General features: G+C 35.8%; 1 protein-coding gene and 1 long non-coding RNA gene across 4 annotated transcripts in view; one reads left to right on the forward strand and one right to left on the reverse strand.

Moving 5' to 3' along the window:
- The window catches only part of LOC106665101, a 172,533-nt gene that overhangs the window by 105,387 nt on the left and 44,064 nt on the right, over positions 1-23,082 (forward strand). The window lies entirely within an intron of this gene.
- The window catches only part of LOC112127688, a 59,675-nt gene continuing 42,833 nt past the window's right edge, over positions 6,241-23,082 (reverse strand). Inside the window, exons 2-3 of the long non-coding RNA XR_002910683.1 lie at positions 6,794-7,036; positions 6,241-6,328 (exon numbers count right to left, since the gene is read on the reverse strand). This is a non-coding gene — a long non-coding RNA (uncharacterized LOC112127688). The remainder of the gene's footprint in view (positions 6,329-6,793; positions 7,037-23,082) is intronic.

Genomic DNA, 23,082 nt, shown 5'->3' on the forward strand with positions numbered 1-23,082 from the left:
AAAACAACCCCCCCAAACACCAACACGCACAAAATTAACACCGACAAAACCCAAGCACTAATACAACCCTTCAAAATTAACAGCTCACAAATACCCTAGTTTGCGCATATTAAATGTGCTGTTAAATGTATTAAATTTTTTCACTCTTTGTTATCAGATACATTGGAATTGAAAAATTTTAAATATGCCAAAATAAATTATAAAATAACACATAAGTTACAATAATACATCATCAAAAAATTCATTAGGACCATGGCTAATTAATAGTAAAATATATTATTTTTAAAGGAAATGTGTATATGTTGTTTATTCTAACAACAGGTGTAAAATCAGGCTTTTTAGTTATTAGAGTACAATAGAGAAGATATGAATTTATGAATATGCTCGAACATAGTAGACTGGAGTAGAGCAAGTTGAGAGTGAGAGAATATAGGAGAGAAGAATAGAGGATAGCAGAACAGAGTAGAGTAGAGTAGAGTAGAGTAGAGGAGGGAGTAGAGTAGAGTAGAGGAGGGAGAGGGAGAGAGAGAGAGAGAGAGAGAGAGAGAGAGTGAGAGAGAGAGAGGGAGAGAGAGTGAGAGAGAGAGGGAGAGAGAGGGAGAGAGAGCAGAATTTTAGGTCAAAATGAAAACAATATTACTTTTATATAATTAAATTGATAGCCTTGTCTTTTTCTCAATATTATTGGTCAAGGATTCTCAGTTCCGAGTAGGCTGTATTCTATAAATGCTCTGGCCCACGGCAAGAGGAAAAAAAATTCGTTTTATCGAACCGCGGTGCGAGGCAGGAGATAAACCTAGGTGTAGGAGCGGATTAGCTGCCTACCCTATAATCCAGATTATGGCGGAGTCCAAATCCTAAGCCCTCGGGGGGCTTAGCATTAATGCCCGACGGTATTATAAACCGTAGAAACCTGAATCACCCAGGGCATTACTTTATTTAGCGCCGCGATTTTAAATCCGAAGAGTACAAATCCTCTTTTATAACTTAGTTTATTGATTTCGTTGATAAAAATGACTTGCTATCAGCGGTACAGTACCGGATTATATCATATTCTCAATTACGTACAATTCGGCTTTTCCCTTTCTTATAAAATCAATAATTATATTTACAATGTATAAATATAACGTGTATTCTTTATTCATCTGTAGATTTGCATTCAACCAACATTAAAAACCATTTTGTAAACATTGCACAATTTGAGAAAGTGGCTTGGAATCAAAGCAATAGAATATTTTCCAAAAACAGTTGTGAAACAGTACGTCATTTCTGATCATTTTAGCCTGCCTATCTCACTGTTTTGGTTCGCCTTTTCCATATTGGATCCAACCCAAAAACGAAACGTCCAAACCGCCGATAAAATATCAAAAATATTGAAATTTTAATTAAAACTACAAAGATTTTATAATATTTTCTACCAATATGTCTCACTTTTTAGTATTTTTAATAGCGCATTTTGTCGTTTTTAAATTTCAGAAATCAAAAGTGCATATGAATAAAAATATCGAAATTGAAATGTCTTTCCAAATATGTAGTCTTTTTATTCCTTTCGAGGGATTTTTGTGATGAAGATGGGCTCAGAGGATAAATGTCATGCAGTTTGTCATGTCGTGTGTCACACCGTGTGAATGTTAATATTTTCAGCATGATGTCTGGATTGGCATATTTTTATTCGATGTAACCGAAGGATTTGTATAACGCTTAAGACGGTTGTTGGATGGGCGCACTCTCAATTTGCATGCATAATAGTCTTGTGCGACGAAGCGTGAAGTCCCTTGCATGTTTATTTGCACGTCGAGGATGCAAGCTCAGCCCCGAAAGGAGATTCAACCGCCTTTTCACATCGGCCGTTTTAAGTTTAAAACTCCCTAATCCCTCGGAACGCCACGGGTCGTACGTCATAAGGGCAGATCCGGCTCAAAGGGGGGTTGAATGGAAGGGATAAGGTTCGTAGGTTAAACCTCAGATATTGCCAACCTCAATATCCGACGTGTTTTCAGGAATGGGTATGTACATCTTCCTTCTTCGCCCTCCGCCTTATCCCTTTCCTCCCTCAAACCACCCCTCGGTGAACACACGACCTCCCTCTTTCCGCGACCACACAACCCGTATTATCCCTTCTTTCCTCCATCTTATTCACAAAGCACGTGTCCCTAAATCCGGATTTGGATATTCAGCGAAAAAAGATTTTCCTCTGATTTGGATTACTGCCAAGGCTTCATATATACGAATTATGATTTTTTTTTTTAATCGTGAAGATGTTTTATAACTTTTTACCGATTGCGTTCAGAATTTTTAATAATATTTCTCATCTTACGGTAAGTTTTAATGTTTAAAGAACATAAATTTTAATTTAACTTTTTATTACTAAGAAGTAAAATTTATCTGCCAATGTTTTATGGCTGCTGTGTTCAAATAAAGTGTAAATAGCGATCCTAGATTCAATACCCCTCTACCCTCTCGACCACTCATAATTTCTATTTATTGACCACATTGGTATTTCACATTGAAAATAAAGTATCGATACTTTAATAATATCCATATTCTGACGTATCGATCCTCTAGTAAAGGCCTAAAAGAAATAACATGCGACAAATACTTTAACAAGTCGGCGTTGCGCAAGCTTTCGCTGCTGTCATCCAATTCAAAGTCATCCTCCCTACTACCTACTACCTATCCTAAAGTCCTTCCTTGCTGACCGTTACTTCTGAGTAACATACGGTTCTTTTCATTCACCCATCCATCCTGTTCGGGCAGGAGTCCGTCAAGGTAGCGTTCGTAGCCCAATCCTTTACGGAATATATAGTCATATACAATCGAACCTGGATAAGTGAAAACGCTGGGGGACCATGCCCTCAGATATCACTTATAGAGGTTTTTCACTTACGCAATTTTTCATTTACCCAGGTTCGCAGTAGTTATCCATGTTAAAAAAAGAAAACATTCATTTCACTATTTTCCATGTACCATACCACAATGTACATACACAGTGTTGTATGTACTACATATGTATGGTAAGTAGATGTGTCAATAGGTCAAACAGGCATTAAAAGATCAAATGAATTAGTCAATTTGGCTTGAAAAAATCGGGGATAGTGGTTTGCTTTTCGGTGTCTGTCTTGATCTCCATTCTTTGAAGATCGAAGAGCCTATGGAACACCTGTGTTTCCACGTTGGAGTTGCCTTCAAAATATCTCCTAACTCTGTCCACTGCTCGAAGTGCTTGGCTTTTCGAAAGTGGTGGTCCTTCATCGATTTCCTCAGTATCGTCCTCACTTTCATTAGGCGCAGCGCTACTGCTGGCGCAAGCATTCACGAAATCAGCGACAGTGAAATCCCCAGAGGTCCGCACATCGTCGTCAACCTGTATGAAATTATCAAAAACTGGGACGTTGTCGGACATGGTGTGTAACGCAGTCAACCAATCTTCCTCAAGACTTTTCGATTTACCGTATCCTTTTCCCCACTGTTCTTCAATTTTATCATGGTTCTTCGTAATACGGCATACTGCTGTCGGGAAAACTCCACTACTGCACAATTCACCCGGGGTCAAAATCCTTGTTGACCTTCAATTTTCAGCTCACGTCTAAAACAATAAGTTTGCGTTTAAGAGTCGACATTGCGCACGTATGTGAATAAGCTGAATAACACGGACTAACTGACCAGAAAAATGCAACATATCGTTTCAGAGACAAAGATCAAAATATAAACAATAACCGAACCCCGAACACCTGCGCTGAATACACGTCACTAGTAGCGGTCGAGAGAGGCAGGGATGTCACTCATTGAGGTGAGGAAAGCAGAGACGTCTGGTAATAGTAACTGCCCCTTCCGTGTGGATTTCTCTTAAGAAGCTCAGGATTTGTCACTTATCTAGGATTTGATTCACCAAAGAGTGACGGGACCACAACACTTCTGACACTTATCCAGAATTTCTGATGAACAGAGGTTCCACTTATCCAGGTTCGACTGTACTCCTGACATCCTTAATCATCCCAATACTTCATTAATTCAATGTTATCACTGCGAGTCGGTCCAGTTACAATGATCCTGTCCTTGCTTGCCGTTCGTTCCTTACAGTCTGACCTTAAGCTTTGGCTAAAGAAGTAGAGGGTAAAAATAAATGAAAATAAATGTCAGTACATTAATCTCACATTCCGGCGAGCATTCCTTCCTGCAGTATACCTCTCCCCTCGTCAAACTGTATTCGCTTCTTAGGCTATACATCGAAATAATCCTCACGTGGAATCCCCATACTAGACTTAAACGACAAGTACTTAATAGACGATACAAACTTCTCTCTCGAATCTTCGACAGACGATCCAAACTATCCTTTAGCAATAAAAGTCTAATGTTCAACACATTACTCAAACCGACATGGACTTATTGAATGGAATATGGGGTTTAGGGAAATCATGAAACTCCTATCAAATCCAATCCTTCCAGACCAAAACCCTCCCGTGTAACACAAACGTTCCTTTCTATGTGTCCAATCGTAACCTATTCCATGACCTCAACATCCATTGTGTTTCCCACGCCATCAAATCAAGATACAACAAATTCCACGCCACAATCGCTGGTAACTAACTATTAGTAACCATTAGCAACCAACTTTCCTCAGGAATACTTCCTGATAGTCCACAACTTCGATGGCTTCGTGATCTCAGCTTGAATGTTGGAGAGTGACAAGTGAATGCTTAGATTTACTTACATCGGAGTATCATTACTGAGTGTGATGCAAGGCACTTGGTGGTCAGCGAAGAAGTATTCTCCGCTTAAGACAATACGTATCAATTATATTTTTCTATCACCATTGTATTTGCTTGTTGTTATTAATTCTACAGTTGTGAATTTCAAATAAAAATAAATAAATATGTAAAGGTAAAACCCTCGACACCCAACGAAAGGGAGATTGATGATTATTGCAGTTTGTTGAACATACGTTTCTCACAACATTCATTTTATTTTAATAATTATGGAAAGTGTGGTTGATTAGAACAATTATATCAAGTGTTAGAAGCACCAGGGTACTGATGGTGAGCGGGGGTTCGAGTCCCGCTCTTGGTATTAATTTTCCAACCATACTTTGCATACTAATTAAAATAATTACTTTGGTTAATAGGGCCAACTAAAAATATGTAATCGATTAATTCATTTTATTGTTGATCTTTCTTTTTTATCGAGATTTCTAAAGTAAAAACGTATTTCTTAGTGAAATGGCCGACGTATAAACAAAAGACATCAAAGATTAGTCAGTTTTCAAATGTCTAAAAACTCGACATCTTCAGACTACTTTATGCGGATTAGACAAAAAAAAAGGCCGAATTCTCCAGTCTTAATCTTCCCCTTTTAATTCATACTTACCATGGTCAGTCGATCCGCATTTAAGGCCTCTTAATGTTCCGTCTCAACTATGAGCCGGGCAAGATTAATTACCAGTTTATTCCCTGGACATTCTTATATCATAATTAGTCCTGGACGTCCGTATGTCACTGCGGGGCTCATCGTGTCCTCTGGACAGTGGTCGCTGTCAGCCGCAAGAAGATCAAGGGATATTCGCGATGGACGAGGGGCTGATCAACTATAATTCGGGACTTAAACCATCTTGAGAAGATTGATTTATTGTTAATGCCTAAAAACCTAAATTAATTCGTTTACGGCTAAATAAAAAAACCGAATTGCAAAATAAGGCTGCATTTTTATCCGCGCAATTAAAAAAAAAAACATCACAAAATATGTGCAATTTTGCGAATCAAGCAGTAGAAACATTATTGTTGGATCGCGCATGTAAAATAGTTTCTTAAATTTGACTGCCTCAGATTGGATTTTTTATGCAATTGTTCCTGAGCAAGTTTAACATAATGGTTAAGGTGGTTCTATTTTATGGAAATTTTAAAATATGGATAAAAAGATTATTCTACTTTATGAATACAAGAACGACGATAAAAATCATGTTGAATTGCTATAAACTCTCCCCCATATCAACATCAATAAAATAAATTAATTTTCACAAATTTGTGAACTCTTGTCAATTATTTCACAGAGTTCTAGAATAATTATTTCAAAAAATTGCAACAATTTCAAATTGACTCGTCGGTTTGCAGTTTTTTATAAATTACATTTTCATTTTATTCTCGATTATTGGTATGGTAATTGATGTAAAAATTTAATGTATTTATTAATAAAACATTTTAAAAATCTACAAATTGTTATCTATAATTAATTAAATATAAGTGTAAATATAATCAAATATAAGTTGATTTGACACGGAGCTTTGTTTGACACGGCTCATCACTGGAAGGGTGGTTGTGTTCGAATCTCAGCGGCCCTGAAATCAAACCAAACATAATTACTAATAGGCTTATAGATAATAGGTCCTATAGATCAACAGACTAATAGATTTGCATATATTATATTTAAAGATTTAACAGATTGGATTGAGGAATAACATGATCTTGGTTTCAGAAATTCAAATTTAAAAAAAAAATCAATTCAAATTAAAGTCAAATTAATTAGTGTGCATGCTTCATGATTGTTTAAAGCATTTGGAAATAAACAAACTGTCATGTTAAATATTGACTTTTTCAAATATGTTATAATAATTTATTACAATTTTATAATATTTTAATTACAAATGTATCTAAATTGGAGTCAATAATTTGGCAACAAACATTACATACTAATTCAGCTTAGGTTGTGGCATGTGCTCGGTCATACTTAACCCACACAGGCACACAAGAAACTGAAGTACTATTTTTAATATACTTTAATTTTGGATTAATGTATAACATACATTGCCTTAATATTTGTAAAAAAGTCCACAGGCCGCGTTTTAAGATGCCGTAAAAATTTAAAATGTTTCTTTATCTTTATAATTATTACAGGTGACGTCTTACATCTCGGTACTTTTCTAACAGAGCAACAAAACAGTCAAATTTTTAATATTTTATTTTTTATTAATTTATATGCCAACTTTTCCCCAAATCCCATGGCGACTCATCACTGGAAGGGCGTTCGGGTTCGAATCTCAGCGGCTCTGAAATCAAACCAGACATAATTACAAATAGTTTTATCAACAATTTAAAAAAATAAATAAATAAAATTTAAAAAAAGGCACGGGGTTGATATGACTTCTGCCATTGCGAATCCCCGTAAAAATATATGTTAATGTAGGCCAAACTATCCTTTATTTATACTATTTTTAATTATGTATTTTGTACTATTTTCCCTTGGTTATTGTTCCAGAATTTTTTTAGTTTTATTTGGATATCTTCAGGGCCATGTAATTTTTAATTTGCTGCCGTATTGCACTATTTGCTCTCGAAATTTTTATTTTAATCTACATAGCTTTAGCCTGATGAGAAGATAAGAAATGAACAATTCTATTTTAGTTGATATATTTCTTTCACCTTCGGATTTTGTTTTCACACTGGCAAATGTGCTGTAAAATAGAAATTTTATCCTCGAATATTTAATATTTGTCGTTACCTACGCAAGCTTTTTGATTAGGTCTGGTGGGCTTGTTGCACTGGTGGACAGATTGCTTTACTGGGCCCGTCTATTCTCGCTGGTTTACGTTTCATCTGTACGCGTTTTGAGTGAAGCCGATGCAGCAATGGGTCCTTTAAACTTGTCTAGTGTTTTTAAATTAATTAATTTTGTAGGGAGGTATTTGAACTACGAGTTGAAATGAATGAACCCCATCAGTGCCGGGTTTTTGTATTTTGTATTTTTATTTTACTTTATTTAATTTTTTATTCGGGCGTTTGTAACTTGTATTTTTTGCTTAGTTACTTATGTGACCAAAAGTTTAGATCTAACTCCCATGGATAGTAAGATACGTATAGAAGTTGGATTATTTCAAGATACTCATCAATGTATATCCAATTATCCAAATTTAGGTCATATCAAATTTATATCCAAAAATAAATTATATGCAGATTGAAGAGGGTGGAGAAGATTTCGTTTTTCCAAAAATCTTTGTTAGGGAAATAGTTTTTTGCAAATAACCTGAGAACGGTTGAAATAGTCCATTTGTAAGTATGTCGCGTTCGAATGCAGGGCCTTCGGATTCGAACCTGGAACCTTTCTTACAGTGATAAGCGCCGCCGTGTCAACTTCTAAACCATTACGGCTACCGACTCTCCGCTACATAATATTAAATGATGTGCATATTTGTCATAAAATTATTCCACGTGGTCCATAAGCCGAGCGGTTATGTCAATATCTTCAGAAGGTGTCTCTGAACGTTGTGTTCTTGGACTTTCAACCGAGTTAAAAAATGAATGGAATAGCCTTAGCAGTGTCCAACTTCCTGAGTTCTTCGATAGAAGAAATATCTCCCTCAGGTATTTTTAGTCAGTTCGCGTAAGAAAGATAAAATATGGTTTTGTGGTGACCCGGATTTCCTCGAAGGAACTCCTGTCCAGGTTTTTAGCTCCTCCCTCTCCGCGTAGATCAGAGTGACAACGGAAATCAAGTGAAAAACCCTCGACTTAAAGGAATCATCTTGACCATCCTTGCGGATCCGACGTGAATTCCCTAATTTTCCCCCCGGTCCTTCCTGGCTGCGGTCTCTGGAGAAAACCAGCGAGGTTTTTACCGTTGCTCCGGGTGGCGGTCGCCCCTTTTTGCCGGGTTAAGGAAAATATTAAGTGAAGGAGTTACGACCGCCGTGTTTGCGTAGCCGTAACTTATGATCCACTTGATTTCCCCCCGAATTCAATTTTACTTCACAAACGTAAGAAACGTTTGCGTTTGGGGTATTCCTGCGGTTTTTATTAAAGTTCAAAGAAAAAGGCAGACTAAGTAAAAATTATAAGAAGAAAAACCCGCTATTTCATCTTCACCCCAACTCACAGAAAATGTTGGATACTATATGAAACAATTGATTTTCCTTTCATTCTTTTACCCTTGTTCCATAACATATTTTTGTAACACCCTCAATCATTTCTATTCTATTCGTCATATTGCGTTTTCCATACAGACCCATACAATTAAATATTGTTCACCATTCGTTTCTTAGGAGCATATACGATACTAGCAGAAAATTGTGTACATGTCTCATGTCCCTTTGGATATGTCTCTCTCTCGCTTTCTCTTTCTCTTTCTCCTCTCACTCTTTCTCTCGATTGAAGAGAACTCTACTCAACTCCTCAACTATTCTCTGCTCTACTCCTCTCTACTTACTCTCTACTCTACTATCCCATACTCTCTTTCACTCAACTGAATAGACTTTACTCAAATCTTCTCTGCTCTGCTCTATTCTACTCTAGTTTATTCTACTCGGCTCTACTTAAATCACAGAGAACTCAACTTTAATCTCCTATGCCGTACTCTCTCTCTCTCTCTCTCTCTCTCTCTCTCTCTCTCTCTCTCTCTCTCTCTCTCTCNAAAACGAATTTTTACCTACTCATGCTAAATCTGTCTCTCCCTCTCTCTCGCCCTCTCCCTCTCCCTCTCTCTCTACCTCTCTCTCTCTACCTCTCTCTCTCTACCTCTCTCTCCCTCCCGCCCTCCTTCCTTCCCTCCCTCTCCCTCTCCCTCTTCTCTACTCTACTCTGTTCTGCTATCCTCTATTCTTCTCTCCTACATTCTCTCACTCTCAACTTGCTCTACTCCAGTCTACTATGTTAGAGCATACTCATAAATTCATATCTTCTCTATTGTACTCTAATTTGCCATGTTCTTGTTTTCTTTCTTTTTCTATTTCTTCTCACTCTACTCCGCTCTACTCTACCCTATTCTACTTAACTCTTCTCTACTCAACTAACCATTCTCTCTCTATTTCTTTCTCACTCTTCCATTATTTTCCCCTTCTCCTCTCCAGCAGAAATTATTATTACGCGGTTTTTTTAAATTCATTAGTTGTCAAATATTTTGAGCGTTTAACAAAGGCTCCATAACCCTAAACATATAGATAAGCAGACTAATAGATTTACATAGATTATTGTATGATAGCTAAACAGATTGAATTTAGGAATGACGCGATCGTTCTCCATAATTTTGTTCAAATAGGTCTATTTGTTTTATTAGTCCTTGGTCAGCGGGCTTACCCTTCTGTATAGCCTTTTTTAAGTTTTATAGTTTGATTTTGATTAGTTTCAGGAAATTTTTATAGAGTTTCGTGATTTCACTAAGTCCCAATTTTTTTTAAATTGACAACTCACAGGTAAATTAATTATTGTGAATCCGTCATGAATGTTTAAAATCTTGGAAAATGAACGAACTGTCGTGTTAAATATTGACCTTTCGCATGGAATATAATATATTTAAAATATTTAACTACATATTAAATACATTCCAACCACATCTAAATATTTAACTAGATAATCTGGCATCAAACATTGGCAAAATTATTCGGTTTAGGATGTGGCATCTGCTTGGTCATATATAAACACACACACAACCACGCAAAACTAGTATATTATTTCAATTAATTAATCTATTTATGTAAGATTTTGTTGAACGATCGAATCCCATTTCTGACATTGACTTTTTCATTTCAAACAAAACTTTACATACAAAGATTAATTAATTGAAAGAAGCAATTTGGTCAATGACCACTAAATAATGGATCTAATATATTATGTTCAACCTATTTTAATTTTGGAGTAATGAACTACATTCACAATTGCCGTAGCATTTGTAAAAAATTATGGAGGTCTCACAGGCCTTGTTTTCAGATGCCATCAGCTTATCATTGTAAAATCTTTCTATGTCCTTATAATTACCGGCGACGTCTTCCATCTCACTTCTTTTCTGACAGCGCAATAATACAGTCAACATATTATTAAAACTCCTGTCATATTTAGGTATGGTATTTCATATTTTGAAACAAAAAAGTCAATCTGTGCGCCAACATTTTCACAAATCCTGTTCTAACTTGAGTTAAATTCAAGATAAATTAAAGGAAATTACTTTAATACTTCCCAACAAGTTAAGTTTGTTGAGCTCCTCCTGTTCAAAATCGAATATATGATTCTTTTCAAGAGTTACAGGCGCATTTAAATATTAAAAGAATATAATTGTTTTTTCCAAACGCAAAGGGAACAATGGTTTGAAACGGAGAATGCTATAAGTGACTGTTCTTGTAATTAATCTATGGAAAAAAATGAACAGCCTTAGGAAATGGCCTCTCTCCTAAGCTCCTCAGGTCTATAGAAAAAATGACTTTTAACCCCTGACTTTCGCCGAAGGAGGGCGAGGGTGAGTGAGTCGTTCTTATTACCCCTACTATCCGGCATTTTCTCCTCCGACCCTTGTTTTATTGATGAAGTCCTAATCCTGGTCTAATGTACAATAATTAATCTCAAGAACTTAGGCGAGCCCTCCTTCATTTTTCCTTTTCACGACGCCCGGGCATCTTTCACTAGGGTTTCCTTGAATAATTAAACGCCCGCTTCTGAAGCTTTTCTTCCGAAACAAAAAGTATTAAAATTATAATATAAATTATGAACCCTATGCAACTGAATGCCCTTAAGATCCTTGAAGGCTTTGCCGCGGAATCGGACATTTTTAAATACGCCTTCACGAAAGGGACTTAAAAGGGGGGGGACGGATAATTACATACGCGTTACACTGGCTTCGAATCATTGTTTTATTCGGGATTCTCTTTCTTTTAATTAAAAAAAAGTAAAATTATTAATATTTTTTATTTCCTTTAATGAATATAAATAAACCTTAAATAATTTTATTTCAAAGACCGTACTCGTTTATTGGTTTGACTGGGACTGGGAATCCGTAGTAATATTGGTAACATATTTATTTGTTTGACAAAATAGTTTTAAAATACAAAAAAAAAAATTTATACATAATTTTTAGGACAACAAATTATTTAAAACATGAATAGTTAAACTTTAAAAATTGAATTCACTAGTTTTCGTGGTCCGCTTGACCAATTAATATCTTTCAATTAATTAAGTAATTTTTATCTCGACTAAAAACCTTAATTAATTGAAAGATAATTATTACATTGGTCAAGCGGACCACGAAAACTAGTGAATTTAATAAGTTAAAATGAAGTATACTTCACTAATGCTCTCCGTGGCCATTTCATTTGTCGCCGAGAATCAAATAGATTACACGACATTTGAAAAATGGCAAAAAGGAGGGAAAATTCAAAAGGTGGAATTGAGATGGGAAGTTAGTGTCCGAGTGGATCGAAGTCACGATATTCAAGTGGTAGAGTACCGGTGTATCTAGCCGAACGTCGTGGGTTCGAATACCGCTCGTGACACTGACTTTTTATCTCGACTAAAAACCTTAATTAATTTAAAAAATTATTTTACAAAGCAACATTCAAGCAACAAAAGATTAGATTTTTATTTTATTTTATATGTATATAAATGTGGGGATCGTCGTGTAAGACTCTCGTGAGTTCGATTATCACCTTCATGCCTGGAATTTTCCTCATGCCTGGAACAAACTGTACAGCATTCCTTGCATTACCGCAAAAAAAGGGCTACTCTATATCTATTATTTTGCAGCCAAAAGAAAAATTTACCAAAGCATTATTTTATTTATTTAAGTATATCACATAAAACAGAACTCTTATGATAAATGTATAATTTTTAGGTATGGTTTCGGGGGGAAAATAACATAAAAACATGTAGTAGGATTTATTTTTGATGTAAAAGTTATGCTAAAACCTAATGTAATTTTTTTTTATATCGTTGTTTCAAAAGGACTATAATAGTTTTGGTGTTCTATCCGTTCCATTTTTCTCTGGAGCCGGGTTTTTTGTAACTGGTTAACTGCTTATTTGCATTAAACATAATGCAGAAATGCATTGCAGTTGTATTTTATATAAACAATTTTAATTAAATAAGTCTCATAAAATACAAAGTGAATAAAAACCTAAAAACTACAACCATAAAAGAAGAAGCAACTACAAGAAAAACAACATTAAAAAAACATAAATTAATTTTATCTTAGCTTTTAGCGTAACTTTTGTTTTTCGCAAGTTTGTCTGTGTGTTTTCGTATGTTCTTGTCATCTTAGCGTTGGCGGAGAATTTAGGGCTTAACAGACTTAATTATACTAAACAAGAAATTTTCTTTTTGTTGGAAATAATTCGAAACCGTTAGTTACAAATCAGCGAATGAAAGCGGACCAGAAGCCGTTCTGTTACAAACAAATTGGAAATATTATTTGATTGCTGTTGATCGTCATTGATCGGTTGCTCTGACTACATGTTTTTAGTAAAGCTATCTTGTAAGGAAGTATGTACGAGCTGTAGTCTAGACCGTCCACCTCGTGGTACTTGACAGTTTTTCCTATTATGTATATTAAACTATAAAGTGTAATTATTATATATCATTACAGCTAAGTTATTGTTGAGCTTTTGAGATCATTATTTTTTCTGATTTTTTTGGAGATCGTGAGATGCGGTCTGGTGTGACGTAGGTTTTCAAAGAGTCTCTCAACACGACACACAATAATGACACATCTACACAGAAAACAAACACTTTGAACCCTGATGATGATATCAGTAAAGATCGAAACGTTGGCGCGATAAAGAAAATGTTTTTACCTCCATCACGGTCACTAAGCACCATACATTATTTTTTTCTGTTGTGACGTTCTGTTTGTTATCATTGTTGTCACAAGGGAAGTATGTATAGGCTGTACTCGTTACGAACGTATGAAAAAGAAGCAGACATATTTATACTGATTATGACTTATTTATAATGCTGACCGGCCAATCGAACCATAGTTTCTTTTCTAAATGTATATTTGTTCTTGGCTTTTTATCTTCTACTCTGATCAGTTCATTTTTGTTTCATTTTTTAATGCTATCTTTAGAGGAAGTATGTATAGGCTGGCCATATTTACAAAACATACTGGAAAAAAATCATGCATTGCAAACTTAATTATACTGACTATAATCTATCGAACCATAGTTAATTTTTCTAAATTTTTATTTGTTTTTGGTTTTTGATCTTCTAATTTGATCTGTGCTTTTCGGCTTCATATTCCTTTTTTTATTAACGATATCTTCAGAGGAAGTATGTATAGGCTGTATTTGCAAACCGTACTGCAAAAAAGAAGCAGGCATTGCAAACTTAAGTATACTGACCAGTCAATCGGACAAGTTACTTTTCTAAATTTTTATTTGATATTCTATTCTAATCTGAGCTTTTCTGTATCATACTCGTTTTTTATTAACACTATCTTAAGATGAACTATGTATTGGTTCTATTTTAAACTGACCATATCACTTTACTAAAAAAATAATTTATATTTGTTCTTGGGTTTTTATCTGGTGCTCTGATCTGTTCTTTTTTTACTTCATATTCTTTTTTTTTTTGACGCTATCTTTATAGGAAGTATGTATAGGCTGTATTTGCGCACCATACTGCAAAAAAGAAGCATACGTTGCAAACTTAATTATACTGACCGGCCAATCGGACAATAGTTCGTTTCCTAAATTTTTATTTGTTCTTGGCTTTTGATTTTCTTCTCTGATCTGTGCTTTTCTGCTTGACATTCGTTTTTCATTAACGCTACCTTTAGAGGAAGTATGGATAGGCTGTATTTAAGAACCATACTGCAAAAAAAAGCATACTTTGTAAACTTAATTATACTGACCAGACAATCCGACGATAGTTCCTCTTCTAAATTTATTTTTGATGTTCTATTCTGATCAGAGTTTTTCTGCTTCATACTCGTTTTTTATTAACACTATTTTAAGATGAAGTATGTATGCATTGGTTCTATTTTAAACTGACCATATCACTGTACTAAAAAAATAAATAAATAAAACCGAAGGTTTGGATAAGGGAAAAGAACGATAACGTGGGCAGACGGACTTCAATAGGCCGATTTGATTTTGAACGATCCTAATTATGTTATTATCAATTTAAAATACACTAAATTGCTAAAATTAATACAAAAACGGCGGATGTTTGGTGTTACAAGTGTTTTGCCGCCTCGTGGAAATCCCTTTATAGGCCAAAGAGGATTTGCCGTGAGATCGAGGTGGGAGCTAATTGGAGATAAGTCCTCTCCAGACCCAGTCTGCCTTCCTACTTGATAAACTAGTTTTAAGGATTCAACTAAAACCTCCTCCCTCTCTGAACAAAAGGTATTACACACTCTAATCCCTGCCCTTCTCTGTATGTATTTTCGGGATCACAAGAGCCCTCGCGAGTACTTACACCGGGGGCTCTGTAGGGCTTTTTAAACCGGGGTCGCCCTATTCAAGGCGCTACCCTGCTTCGAATTGTTTCATCGCCCTTTGGATTAACTTCGGGAACCACTCTAGATTCTGTTATCCCCCACTCCGCCCCTCATTATTCCGGATTTAAACCGGGGGGTTTTAAAGACTTAATTTAAGGAGGTCGCCAAATTTACATTACAGATTCCTTTTCATCTTTGTTGATCTATGCTCCCTGGATTAACGGTGTTTTCTTATATTCAAGCTTACCCAGCTTAAAACTTTATTATTTACCTTTGTAATAATCTTTTCCCCGCTCCATTATTTAATGCTCTTATTCATAAAACATTAACTTTAATTATATTTGTGGGAAGTCTTTACGCTTGATTGTATTCTCAAATAATAAATCTTCAGCCCTCACGCATTGTGCTCTTGCCTATATTGATATTCCACGGGAATTTCTAATTTTACGTTTATTGATTGATTCTAAAATTATGGGGGAGTACAGGGTTTCTTCCTTGTCTCATCCATTTTTTTTTTAAATTTTGAATTATTTTTGACATTTGTATATTTTTTCCAACTCTGCATATGGAAATGTCTGTGAAGTGACAAACCAATGCTAGAAAATGCCCGCCTATTCTTGCTGATTTTTTTGGCCAGACGTGATTCCGCATTTCTCCATTCTATGAATATCGTTTCGTACAAGAATGCCTTGTGAAGTCGCATGAATTTATTAGCGTAAATGTGTCTAATTCCCTTCAACCAAACTATAATTAATACCTTAATAAATCAACAAATATAACACCCATTCAAATTTTGGAAACTTATGGTTGAAATTTGAATGAAATAAAAAATTGAAATTGTATGGGACACGATCATATAGACGAGTACATTTTATTTAAAAAAAAAATTGAAAAAATTATCTGTGTCTTTTTTTTGTCTTCGTTATATATTTTTACGAACGCTCTGGATCAAGGTATGGTCTTGAAGAAGAAGAAAGCAGTTGTAAGGAAGTACAGTCCTTGGCAATGTTGGAGTGAATCGGTCTTCAAGGAAATTTGAGTTCTCCTGTAAAAAAAGAAAAAACTTAAATATGTCAATCTGTAGACGTCTTTAAGTTTGTTTTGCCCTGATGATGACCTTAAAATAGGTCGAAAGCTTGCCATTGGCAACTAAATTTGCGTTCTTCTTCTACAAGACCGTATCCTGATCGAGAGTGTTCGTAAGTGAAAAAGTGGTCGATACCTCTAATAAAGAATAAATAAACGATATATTTTATTTTATATTATTTATTTATATATATTTATTTATATTATTATATTAATTATATCTGCTTCACGGGAGATTGAAGCATATACTGCGGTGTAAGTATAACTTCCTTTTCATAGAATTGACTGGCTTCTGAGATCCCCCAAGGCAAACAGCTAGAGGGATTAAATTTGTCAAATGGGGTGGCCACAGTCTTCCCGCGATCCTGGGGTGTGAGGAGTGTTCTAAAAAGTCGCAGACTTTATTAATTTAATACTTTGACACACACTTTATTCGCCTAAAAATTTTTATTGGTACGATCATAAATGTTAAAAAGAAACAGTTGTAAAACCAGCCAAGAATTCAGAAAGGATTTACCATAGCTGCCAAAAATACCAAAACAATTAATATAGAATGTTAAAAAAACATAAGGAACAATTTAATATGTTTATTAAGATACGAAATAGAAATAAAAGACTGTATTATAAAAAAAGAGAAACGACCCGTCAAAAACTTTCTATATGTTTGGGATATTCATATATGAAATTTGCATCTCTCTCTCTCTCTCTCTCTCTCTCTCTCTCTTTCTCCCCCTCCCTCCCACTCTCTCTCTGTTTCTCTCCCTCTGTCTGTCTGCTTCTCTCTCCGTCTCTCTCTCTCGTTGTCCTTCTCTATCTGTTTTTATATTTCTCTCTGTTTCTCTTTCGTCTCTCTTTCTTTTTTATATTTTCTCTCTCTCTCTACCACACTACTGTTCTTTTTCTCTCCCTCTCTATCTTTCTTTTTCTCTCCCTCCTTCTCTCTCTCTCTCTCTCTCTCTCTCTCTCTCTCTCTCTCTCTCTCTCTTTCTCTCATTCTCTTTCTTTTCTCTCTCTTCCTCACCATTTCTCCCTCCATCCCTCCATCCACCCCCTCTCATTCTCTTTCTTTTCTCTCTCTCCCTCTCCATTTCTCCCTCCATCCCTCCATCCATCCCCCTCTCATTCTCTTTCTCAATCTAATTTTAACTGGTCTATATATATTTGTCTATCTCTCATTCTCTTGTTGGTCTTTCTTCTCTCTCCCTCTCTCTTTTTTCTTTATCTTTTCTCTCTCTGTCTCTCTCTCTCTCTCTACTGTTCTCTTTCTCGATCTCTCTTTACCTCTTACATTCTAGGCAATTTTTTATGTCGGATTAAAGAAATAATTTTAGTGCCGTAAAATTTACTTTCATTGTATATTCTACTCTTTCGCCCTTATACCTTCTTCCCTTTTGGTAAATCCGTTCGGTATGTTTTACTTATAGTTTAAACAATAATAACCATGCATGTAGTTTAGCAGTTATCAGCCCGCAAAATCAAACAGAGACAGCGTGTGGTAATTGTTGCCTTTATAATACTTTTTTTCCTCATTTCGCATTCTCCTCCCTCCAGCCATCGAATTTTAATGTCATTGAGCATCATCATTATTCATACCGTTGCCCCGGATAATTTCGGCCGGTAAATCCGAAACGGAAGCCGGTGTTTTTTCCGTAGGGCATGGCGGAAGTGGAGACTAATGATTGCCCAGGAAGCGAAGCAATTATGTGGTCGGACTGGGCCGGGGGAAGAGAAGTTTAAGAGGATTTTTTTTTAGCTTTAGGCCAACAACAATGGACATGTCGCAGGGGCGGCACGCTCTGCTGAAGACGGCCGCAGGCCAGATTAAGGTATTAGCAAAGGTGACAGGAACACGGCATATCTCATGAGAAAAGCGTTCTTACACAAAACTAAAGTTAATCCACAACAGAAATCCCCCGTTCTATTTTCCGCCGAAAATTAAAAATTGAATGTAAGCGCGAAAGTTACATTTACGTGACGTATTTCGTTAAATTTTCCGCTTTGAATGCCAGGTAATTACCGAAAAAAAATTATCCTACTTAAAATTTGCTACGTCGTTTTGAGAAAATTGGTTATGCCCTTTTCATAATTTGATCTGTATCTTAAATCATTACCTCCAAAATTAAAAACAGCGCCGTCAACATTTTTTTTTCTACATGGAATACAAATAGGCTTTCTTATGTGCTAGCAATGTTGATGGGAATTTCGTTAATTGTTACGAGATGTTAATGACTGATAAATTGCTTTTTGAGCATTTTAACCGAAGGTTCTTCTAAAATAAGTTGATGTTTTTATTTATAAAGAAACCCTGATAGTGCTGTATGATGGGAATATTTAATATTTCTAAAAATTAAATAATCTATTTACTATCTTTGTAAATACTCTATTATAGTTTTCTCTTCTTCTTTTTTTGCATTTTTTTAAAATAGAATAAAATTACAGGTTGTAATTTACGGAAATTACACCATTGCCTGTTATAATGGGACTTTTTTGTCTATTTTCCAGCTTTGGCCCGGAATTCGGACCTAATTGCGAAGTTACCCCTTTGAATCGATTCCAGTCACGTCCCAGTTTAAATGGTTTTAATTGTTTCGGCTCGGAAGAGGGGAAGGGTTACGTTTAAGACTCGTCGAGAGCGGATTTTCCATTTCGGTCGCGATTTTTCTCGTTTCCGATTAAAAATTCAGCAGATGCAAGGCCTCATTGGAGACCGTGAGATGAGGTGGGGGATCGTGAATTAATTTGTATACAATTCACAAAGGCTGGCTCTTTGAAGTAGAACCGTTTCCACAAAACGTGAATAACTTTGCATATGTGATTAATAAGAAAAACATTGACTCCCAGCCCTTGCACATCTCGTTCAACGGCAAACAGAACTTATTCATCTATAGTTCGCACTTTGTGACCATATTCATTCTCCTTAAAACAAACACCTCTTACAAATAATGCACTAGACTTCTTAAATGCAAATTTTCCAAACAACTATAAGAGTAAAATTACATATTTAAAAAAAAAAACTAAGTTAATGGTATTGTGTTAGCATGCAACTAAATGTATAAAATTCAATTCAACATAAACTGCTCAAAAATGAATAGGGACATTGCCAATTTTGTAGTATTTACTTTCCCTATAATTTTTATTATAAATTCCATTAAAATTTATTATAAGAAGTCTTTTCAGAGGATCTTCGGAAGAGGTCAAAACAGAGAAAACTTCCTTACGGTTTTCGCCAAGCTTTCGACAGTTTTATACTGTCATCTTCAGGGCCTGTTTTATTATCATATAAACAAACAATTAAAACATGAAAAAACAATAATTACAATAATAATTGAATATCTTACTTTAAAACCTTAATAGGAAATTAAACAACATGGTGTTAATAAACAGGCCCTGAAGATGACAGTATAAAACTGTCGAAAGCTCGGCGAAAACCGTAAGGAAGTTTTCTCTGTTTTGACCTCTTCCGAAGATACTCTGAAAAGACTTCTTGTATCCAGCAGGTCGATAATCTAGTTTCATCGTTTATTAGAAGAATTTATTAGAAATTATTATTCTTTTTAATGAATCAAATTTTAATTAAGGAATTTTGAAAAATAACAAAATAAACGATTTTAATTGCTCAATTTTTTTAAATTTTTTTATTGGGCATAATAATTTTTGTAAACAATTAATACCGTGTATAATGTCCTCTTTTAGCTAAAACGTCTGTGAACCTGTTAGGCATACTGTAAATAAGGTTGACACTAATCTCATAAGGAATTAACTCCATTGATGTTGGAACGCTGGACTCAGTTGTGGCAGGTCCACTGGCTGCGGATGGTGATCGAAAAGCCTTCTCTGTAATGCGCTAAATGGGATCGGGGTCTGGAGACAATGGGGGAAGGGGCAAATGGGTTCCCAGGTTTTTTAAACATGGACGAATCTGCCTCTATGAGGTTATTTTCATTCAGAAATCGAAAATACCTGCCAATGAGATCCCTGATTTGAAGGATGCATTCCTCGATAATTTCTTCAACATAACGGACTGCGATGAGATTGCTTTCAATATGGAGTTCACTCTCCAGTGTAAAACCAGCCCAGACCATTACTCCACCTCCTCCAAACTGCACTGAAGAAGCACGAAGTGAGGCATTTGTACGCATTCCTGTTCTCGGTAGACTCTTCAGCGCCTGGTATCACTCTATAGATAGAAACGCGACTCATCAGTAAACATAACAGGTCCGATTGGTGTTCTCGTCTAGGCGCCTGCTGCATCATATTATCCTGAGTTGCTGGTGGCGGGTTGTTGCTGCAGGTCGTCTAATAGGGGCATAAGATGTGAGGCCAACTTCCTCCATAAACGCCTTGCCAAAACATCTTCATTTAAGATCTGGCGGGCATTATGGAATTGGTTCCGTCTTGCAGCAATGAGAATATTTCTGTCATCTCTTAGCGTCGTGATGCACTGATTTCCACTACCAGGCCTCCTGTCCTTCCAGTCTCTCGGAATCGGGCTAAAGCCGACAGTGCTCCGAGAAACGCCAAATGCCTCTGCGATATCCACTTGCCGGTGACTTCGATGACTTTCTCACAATAATATTGCGAACTTCTGGTTCAAGATGATGTCTTTCCATGGTTGAAGAGAATACAACCCGGTTAAAAAGGAGAAAAGACGAGAAAATGTGTTTGCCGTAAGTTTCTAAGTTGCAATGGACAACAGTCTCTATCAGAATAAATTGTACTCATTGTTCAATATTTTTTTGGTTCCTATTAGGTACAAATCGAGCAATGATGTATACAGGAATACGAATTAAACAAACAATAAACCCTTAATGATATATAAACAAACCACACAGAGCGATTGGGAAACTAGTTGGTCTTCTTAAATAATTTCAAATATTAGCTATGTTTCACGTTTGTCAATATTCTTAAGCGTGTTTGGGTAAAGAAAAAATTAAAATCATATCACGTTGCCTTTTGGTTGAACGTTGTTAGTATTCATATATTTAGTAATGTTTTGGACAAAACATTTAAAAACTTATTCGTCCTTTTTAGAAGTATTCCTCTTAGGATGACACCCAATTGTTGAATAAAAAAGGGATAAAGTTAACTGAAATTACTAATGCAGAAACAGTAGTATATAATTGTCCGAAACGTAACGATTAAGAAGATTTTATAATGGCTGTGATTTATGTACGAAAGTGAGTACCATGTGATTGTGATCTTAACAGGTAGAGAATCTAAAATTGATGCAATTAAAAATTGTTTTCAAAAAATGTTAAACGAAAAATCTTTTTATATTCACAGACATAAATTTTGAGATTTACACTACGAAGGTGTTTTTCAGTTTGTATGCCTTGTTTGTACTTATCGTAAGTCGTCTCCAATCATCTCGATCTGACAGCAATTCGCTATGTCCAGTGGTTGGGCTGTGTGCTGTTTTGTTAGCCGGTCCCTAATCCCCAAGTTAGTATTCTTTGTAAAACCGGTATAGAGTATGTTCTTCGCCATCTCGCAACCTCATCATAATGTTGCACTCTTTAGAAAATGGCGTCTGATCGACCAAACCAGCGATGGTAAAAGGAAAGTTCCAAACTACAGGTTTAGTTTTGGCATTGTTGATAGTTATAAGTTGATCCTGTATTTTTGAATTTATCACCAAGATGTAAAAAACTCCAAGATGGCAATTAACACCCATGTCGACAAGGATCAGGCAATAAATTATGAACTGTATTTAACTAATTAATTCCCCTGGTTGTAATAATAAATTTCTGTTCCGTTCTGTGAATCGTGTTTAATCAAGAGGTTTGGGAGGGTGGTGGTCGGGGGTTAGAGCTCTGCCTCGGCCTAAGTTATTCAAATCCGACGTCCGCACGGTCCACTGATTGTTTCCTAACCCACCCGCCTTATAATTTAATAGCTTGGACATTGATAATTACGTGCAATAACGCAGAGGCCGAAGACGGGAGGAGGCTAAGACCAGTTAATACGCTCGGGTCACGGTCGAAGCCCTAATCCACCAGCTAAGTCCCGCAGCCCGCTAATATAGACTACAAAGGGCCGGTCCACCCTCATTATTAGTTCATCTAGGGCCGGCTGAATCTGTGGCCTTTACGGGCTTGCGGTCGTCCCGGAGGCCTTACCGGAGGATTATCGGTCCCCCAACTTTCCAGCTATTTCCTCCGAGGAAGAAACCTCAACCGTCCCGAAGAAACCAGTCCGGTTCGAAACGGAAATACGATTTAAACTTGGGCTATACGAAATTAACTTATTTTAAGTCGGATCAGTAGGTGGAATTGTTCGACTAAGTGTACTGGATTGTTATTATTGACAACTCAACTTTACACATCTATATTCATAATTGTCATGCCTGCTTTATTTAAACAGAAACAAATATATAAATAATATTCAAAAAATCAACATTTTTCTCTAATTTCGTTGGGGATTTTTAAAAGTTAATTGTTTCCAAATAAGAATAGTTTTCATATTTATACCATTTCCCTCCTGCCGGGCTTGATGGGCACACTCGTCTCGCTGGGGCATGAGTGATAACGGAATCGTAACCCCCCCAAAAAAAAAAAAAAAATATATATATATACCATCATTATTTTTTAAAAATTAAATATGCACTTAAGGCATTGTTTCAGCTTTATTAACATAATCGTTGCCATTTTTATTTGAAAGCAAAACATGGTTGGTACGAAAAGAGTATAGGATTTCAAAACTTACACATATCTTTAAAGAAAATTTGCTATTTTCTAATTAGTCTACTGACCTAACCTTCACTACAAAGCAAAATTATTTTTACAAAAAAAAAATAATAATCCAAATATAGAA

Source organism: Cimex lectularius, unplaced genomic scaffold, assembly GCF_000648675.2.
Source record: "Cimex lectularius strain Harlan isolate CLEC.00 unplaced genomic scaffold, Clec_2.1 scaffold174, whole genome shotgun sequence".
NCBI classification, from domain to species: domain Eukaryota; kingdom Metazoa; phylum Arthropoda; class Insecta; order Hemiptera; family Cimicidae; genus Cimex; species Cimex lectularius.